This window comes from Onychomys torridus, chromosome 3 (assembly GCF_903995425.1).
Source record: "Onychomys torridus chromosome 3, mOncTor1.1, whole genome shotgun sequence".
NCBI classification, from domain to species: Eukaryota; Metazoa; Chordata; class Mammalia; order Rodentia; family Cricetidae; genus Onychomys; species Onychomys torridus.
Genome location: NC_050445.1, coordinates 516,105 through 522,091, shown reverse-complemented (window position 1 = coordinate 522,091; position 5,987 = coordinate 516,105). Strand labels below are relative to the sequence as shown.

At 43.1% G+C, this 5,987-nt stretch overlaps 1 long non-coding RNA gene and 1 other non-coding gene across 4 annotated transcripts in view; one reads left to right on the top strand and one right to left on the bottom strand.

Moving 5' to 3' along the window:
- The first annotated feature begins 104 nt into the window (after positions 1-104).
- LOC118580894 overlaps positions 105-5,987 on the top strand; it is a 143,520-nt gene continuing 137,637 nt past the window's right edge. For all 3 annotated transcript variants that reach the window (XR_004944573.1, XR_004944571.1, XR_004944572.1), the window contains exon 1: positions 105-853. This is a non-coding gene — a long non-coding RNA (uncharacterized LOC118580894). The remainder of the gene's footprint in view (positions 854-5,987) is intronic.
- On the bottom strand, positions 3,834-3,905 carry Trnac-gca. The gene has a single exon. It is a non-coding gene; the product is annotated as a tRNA-Cys (tRNA).

Here is a 5,987-nt window from a genome sequence, read left to right as displayed (position 1 = left end):
TCCAGGGGGTGTGGCGGGGGCTCGCTTCATTGCTCCGCCCCTCGCACCTCCAGCTCTTCAGGTTCAGGGACCGCTTGGAGGCCGCCACGTCCTGTCAGGCTTGTGGCTGCGCATGCTCAGGTGCAAACAACCGTTCACCCAAACAACCATCCATCCACTTGTGCGTTCCTTCTAGCAGCTGGCGCTTTCTGAGCGCGTCCTGTGCAGGGCCCGGGTGGGGATGCGTGGATAAGAAGCGGCCGCAGTCACCCAACCCTGAGTGGCTCAAGGGCCAGGGCACAAGGGGCTCACAGCCACACTGACCTGCGTCACTCTATTTTGTGTGACAGTTTGCTGGTTTCGCCTGCTGATGGTGGCAGCCCCAGTAGTTCCTGACAAATAGTAGGCTTACACGCATGTGCGATGTATGGACCAAGTGCGGGCCCCGCCAACCCTGGATTCGTTTGTTCTACTGCCTGTGAGCTGCAGGCGCAGGCCTCAGGCTGAGCACTGTGAGCCTGTTTCCTTCCTGCAGGAGCTCCCGCCCCTTATATCGGGAAAACTCCAAAGAGGAGAAGGTTGTGGAGCTTCAGCTGCTCTTTGAAACAGGTGCTCGGAGCCCCAGCAGAAGCAGAGGTCACCCTGCCCTGGACCCCGCTCCCCCAAATGCCTGCAGCCACCCCAGTGTAGTTCCTCTTTAGCGACTCTGGCCTACATGAGCTCCACTGGCTTTGCATCCCGACACGCCAGAACACAGGATGGAACAAGGGAGCAGACACCGCTAACCATTTCCTCCTTCATACTCTAAGGACAGGCCTGGAACATGGGGAAGGCAAACTGGAAAGTTCAGTCTCTTCTCCATTAGCATCTCAGGGTAAGTCCTAGGCCCAAAGCCAGGGATCCATGATCCCTAAGCCGTAAAAATCCTCTCAAATTAAAACCTTTTAAAAAAAAAAAGAAAGACAATTTCCAGCATGTAAAGCCCTCCTCCTGTCTGGGCTTGGTGCAGCGTTTGTAGATTCTGGGCCATCTGTCACTGAGAACAGCCCAGCAATATCAAACTCGCTGAATGGCCGCCTGTTAAAGTTACAGAAAAAACTGCTACCCACCCATTACCCTTTGGACTGTTCTTGCCTCTACTCCAGCCCTATAGCTCTATGTTAAAAATTTTACTCCAGACGACAGGGGTTGTAGTCTGGGGTATGCTACCATGACAAACCATGATTAATTCAGGGGGACAAGAGAAGAGCAAAGGTGTTTTTTTATGGCTAAAATGACCAAGGTTGCAGAGTTGTTTTGAAATGATAGTTCTCGGCTATAAGGATCCATAAGGATCATGGAGTGTTGTTACTGCAGTTCTGAACAGGCACTTGCTGAGTGGGTGTCCTTTGCAGAAGTACTTTTTCCCTACAAGGTTGCTGTGGCCTTTGAGTAAGGTTGTGGTCTTAGCCGTCTTTTGTGACCATTCTTGTGATCGGCAAATATATGTGAGGAAACCCCCACCCTTCTCATCGCCATGGCTTCTTGACTTCATCCTGTCCGCAGTTGACATAAGTGATTCTGTCAGGTTCACGTAAGTGGCTCTGGTTCGATCTCAACAATTCCGCATGAACTCTGCATGTAGATAAGGGATGGAGTAGAAATGGAATGCATTTTTGTTTGTTTTTGTTTTTTGAGATAGGGTTCTCTGTGTAGTGTTGGTGCCTGTCCTGGGAATGCATTTAAGAAGCCTCAGTAATTTGAATTGGTTGTTCGGTAAATTGGTATTCAGGGCTTAGCTTTCTGCATATTTGGCGTTTGGTTCCTGGCCATTCAACAGCTAGCTCCAGTCAGTGGTAAACTGTGCTGTCCATTTCCCCATATGAAAAATGGCTGGAATTGAAAATAGTTTCTGATTTACATTATGGTTTTCTTTTCCATTCATGAGGTAACCTAGAAGACTTCTGAATTTCCCATGATGAAGTTCTTATAGAAGCTATGAGTTTTTTAATTTTGCCCTATATTCAGAGACTGTGATGTTGACTGTAATGGCTGTATCCAAAATATTGACATTGTCATAAAATTTACCACACAATGGAGTTACAAAAAATTCTAAAAAAAAAAAAAAAAAATCTCCTAAGGTTTTAAGCTTATTATTTTGCGTTGAGTTGCATTCTTAGCTATTGTGGGTCCAGGATTGTACATACCTGCTAGAATTTTCTGAGACTTATTTTGTGGCCAGTAAAGCAAGAAACATTTAAATGTTTGGTATTTCCTTCAGAAGAGTGTTCATATTCTAATATGGGTGGTAATGATCTAGTCAGAGATTAAATCATGCATATTGATTGTGTTATTTATGCCTTTTATGTATTACCATCTATTTGTCTTTTGAACTATTAGTTATTGAGCTGTGATAAAAATCTCAAGATAGGGGTTTGTCTATTTCTCCCTTTATATATTTGGTGGCCTGTGCACATAAATTTAGAATTGTAGTATTTTCCCAGAGATTTGTTCATTTTAATTTTGAGAAGTAACCCCATTTCCAGCAATGCATTTTGTCTATGATCTGTTTTATCTGATATTGTGATCGCTAGCTGTGCTGGTTGGAATGAAAATGACCCTCATACATCTGAGTACGTGGTCCCCAGTTGGTGGACCTGTTCAGGAAGGACTAGAAGCTGTGACTTTGTTGGAGGTCTGTCACTGGGAGTGGGCCTTGAGGTTTCAAAAGACTCCCATCTGTAGTGTGTCTCTCTGTTGTGGGATATTTGTACACTGTGTGAAGGTGTATTGCTGTGATTGCTGTGATTAAAAAGCTGAGTGGGCAATAGCTAGGCAGGAGGTATAAGTGGAATTCCAGGAAGAGAAGGAAGAAGAGGAGGAATCTAGGCATGCAGGAAATTCCAGGAGACACAGATAGGAAACAGGAGGTACAAGATGGAAGAGAGCTAATGCCACATGATAGAGTGTAGATTAATATAAGTGGGTTAATTTAAGTTATAAGAGCTGGTTAGGAACAAGACCAAGCTATAGGCCAATCTTTTATAATTAATAAGATGTCTCCATGTCATTATTTGGGAGCTGGCTGGCGGGACAGAAAAAGACTTGTTACATCTCTCTGCTTCAAGGTTGTGTGTGGATCAATAGTGAGTTCTGGGCTATTTCTTCACTTTGCCATCACAGACTTTAACCCTGTAAAAGGTTAGAGTAGTCAAATTAAATGTAAGCCAAATTAAATGTTTTCTATTATAAGTTATCTTGGCCATGCTGTTTCATTGCAGCAATAGCAAAGTAGCTAAGACGCTGTATTTGTTTTTTCTTCATTCTCTGGACGCCTCAGATAGGTCAAGTCCCTGAGGCTATGCAAGGATAGCTTGGTCCCCAGAACCCACATGACAGAGCTGGGCATGGTTGCATTTGCTGTGATGCCAGCACTGGAAAGATGAAGGCAGACTCATCCCTGGGGCTCACTAACTAGCCAGCCTCGCCTACTTGGTGAGTTGTAGGCCAGTAAGAACAAAAACGGGAATGACACCTGAGAAACAATATTTGAGTTGTCCTATGGCCTTAACATACATATATGTGTCCTTGCCCAATACACACACACACACACACACACACACACACACACACACACACACTTTAAAAGGAAAAAAGTTAATTAAATGTGGTAAGTGAAATAAAAAGCTTGGGGTCGAGGAACTTGCAGTTCTGTGCCTGTGGTACTCAATGGCACAGTTTTAAGTCACTCTGAATTTTCTCTGAGATTTTAGGAAGCTGAGTATCCTAAGATTTAGGATTAGAATAAAGAATTCATTTTCAGCACTTGACCTTAGTAACTAAAAAAATAATAATAATGAGAATAATAGAATAGTAGGGGGCACCTGGATTTGAACCAGGGACCTCTTGATCTGCAGTCAAATGCTCTACCCCTGAGCTATACCCCCTGATGATGATTGAAGTCTAAGTAGTGCCTTATACCCATGTAACCATGCTCAACATGTCTATAAAATGTTGCTATGTGTATTCATTAAACTGTGGCTCCTAGAAGCCACCAAGCTTGCCTCACTACAAATTTACCTCTAAGATATAAAACAAGCAATGGCTTCTTCTCCCAAATGTTTTCTTGATGCACCTGATTTCATAAAACTAACACTAGTAGGTGTAAAGAGTTGGATAGGCTGAGACACAACAATGGTGAGTGCCTCCAGCACACCGCTATCTTTGAAAGACAGATCATCCAGACCAGAAAAGGGAAGAGAGGGGCTCCAGCACACAGCATCAAACCCCCATGCACATGGAGTTGCAGCACGTGTCATGTCAAATATTTCAGAAAGAAAGGCATCTTACACTGCTGAAGAATGAAGCTGTCTTTAAAATGGTGCCTTCTCCAAGTCTGTGACTCACCCACTCCAGACAAGCGGTTCCTCTGCTCATCTCACAAACTGACAAGCTCTATTTCTGAAACAACCCAAACTGGGACACCAGATTACAGAAGAATCACATACCATTGAAATAGATGAGAAAGCCTTTGGAAAGAATGAATATATGTTCATGGTTTCAAAATGGTTTTGGTTGATTAGGACAAGCATTTTACCCCTTTAGTGTGCTCTGAGGGATCTCTCTGAACATAAAATAAATCCTACTAATGGTGGGGTGTTGAAAGTTTTCCACTGAAATTCAAAACAAGATAAAAATATTCATTGTAACTACATCTGATCTTTGATAAATAAGGGTCTTAGCCAGGGAGGAGGGAATTTGATAATAAAAAAATAAAATAAACAAAATATATGGTTTTAAGGGGAGAACACTGGTTTTTTGAAGATGAAATTATTACAGTATGGGTGAGAAAGTTGCAGATCACCACATATATAAGGCCAAATTAGAATACATCCTTTATTTCTGGCTGGCAATCAAGAGTGGGCTAGAATCTCAGCCTCGCGGTGCCAAGCTCAGTGGTGCAGCATTTCTAAAGGAGAAGCCCACAGTTACATCAACTTAGAGTTGCAGTCAGAGTGACGGCAACATTTGTTTTGGCAGAACACAGCAGTTATTTCAGACACAACAGGACAATTAATTTTGACTTATATCCTTTTCAGTTATTTTAGCTTATGTTTGTTTTGAAAACATTATTTTAGCTTAATACATCTGGACCATGATCAGGATCTTGGAAATCCCAAATGTGTTGCCAAGGTCGACTTGGATGTTAGGGGTGCAGAGAGCTGAAAGTGTCTAAGCAGACACAAGATGGAGTCAGGACATGATAGTGTTACCTTAGTCATTTCAATATGGTTGTACATGTAGAACTTAAAAAGATGGCAAAGGCACACCAAATAGGATTATTAGCTGTTCAGCAACGTTTCTGGTTTTAAAACTGAAATTATTAGATCAATGATTATATTGCAGTGTACCAGCAAGAAACTGGAAAAGGTGGAAATGCCATTTAGAATAACATAAAATGTCAACCTTCTGTATTAGTTAATTTCCTTATGGTTGTGAAAAATACTTGGCAAATACAACTCAAGGAAGGGTGTATTTTGTCCCACAGTTCTAAAAGGGTGCAGTCTATCATGGCGGCAGAAGCATAAATGGCTGGTCAAGTTTCTTCTGCAGTCAGGAAGCAGATGGAGACAGATGCTGGCCTCAGCTCCCTTCCTCCTTTCCGTTTAGTCCAGGACTCCAGCCCGTGCACCCTGCCTTCAGGCCGGGTCTTCTCTCCCCAGTTTAAACCTTTCTGGAATCACCTCCGTAAACACCCAGAGGCCTGTTCCCATGGTGATTTTAAATCTACTCAAATTTCTAAGATTAGCTGTCATTCCTCCTAACCAAAGATGAACAAAAATTACACAAAAATGTCTGCAGCTGCAGAAGTCGGAGAAGAACCGATGAGGCAAGTCCTGAGAGGTCAGAGGACGGGGTTGGAAACGCAGTTATCAGAGTTACGAGACCCCCGCCTTTGTCTAGACACCAGCGCAGGCTGGTAAAATACCGCAAGTGTGTGCCTGCGTGTGCTTAATTGGACAAACGGT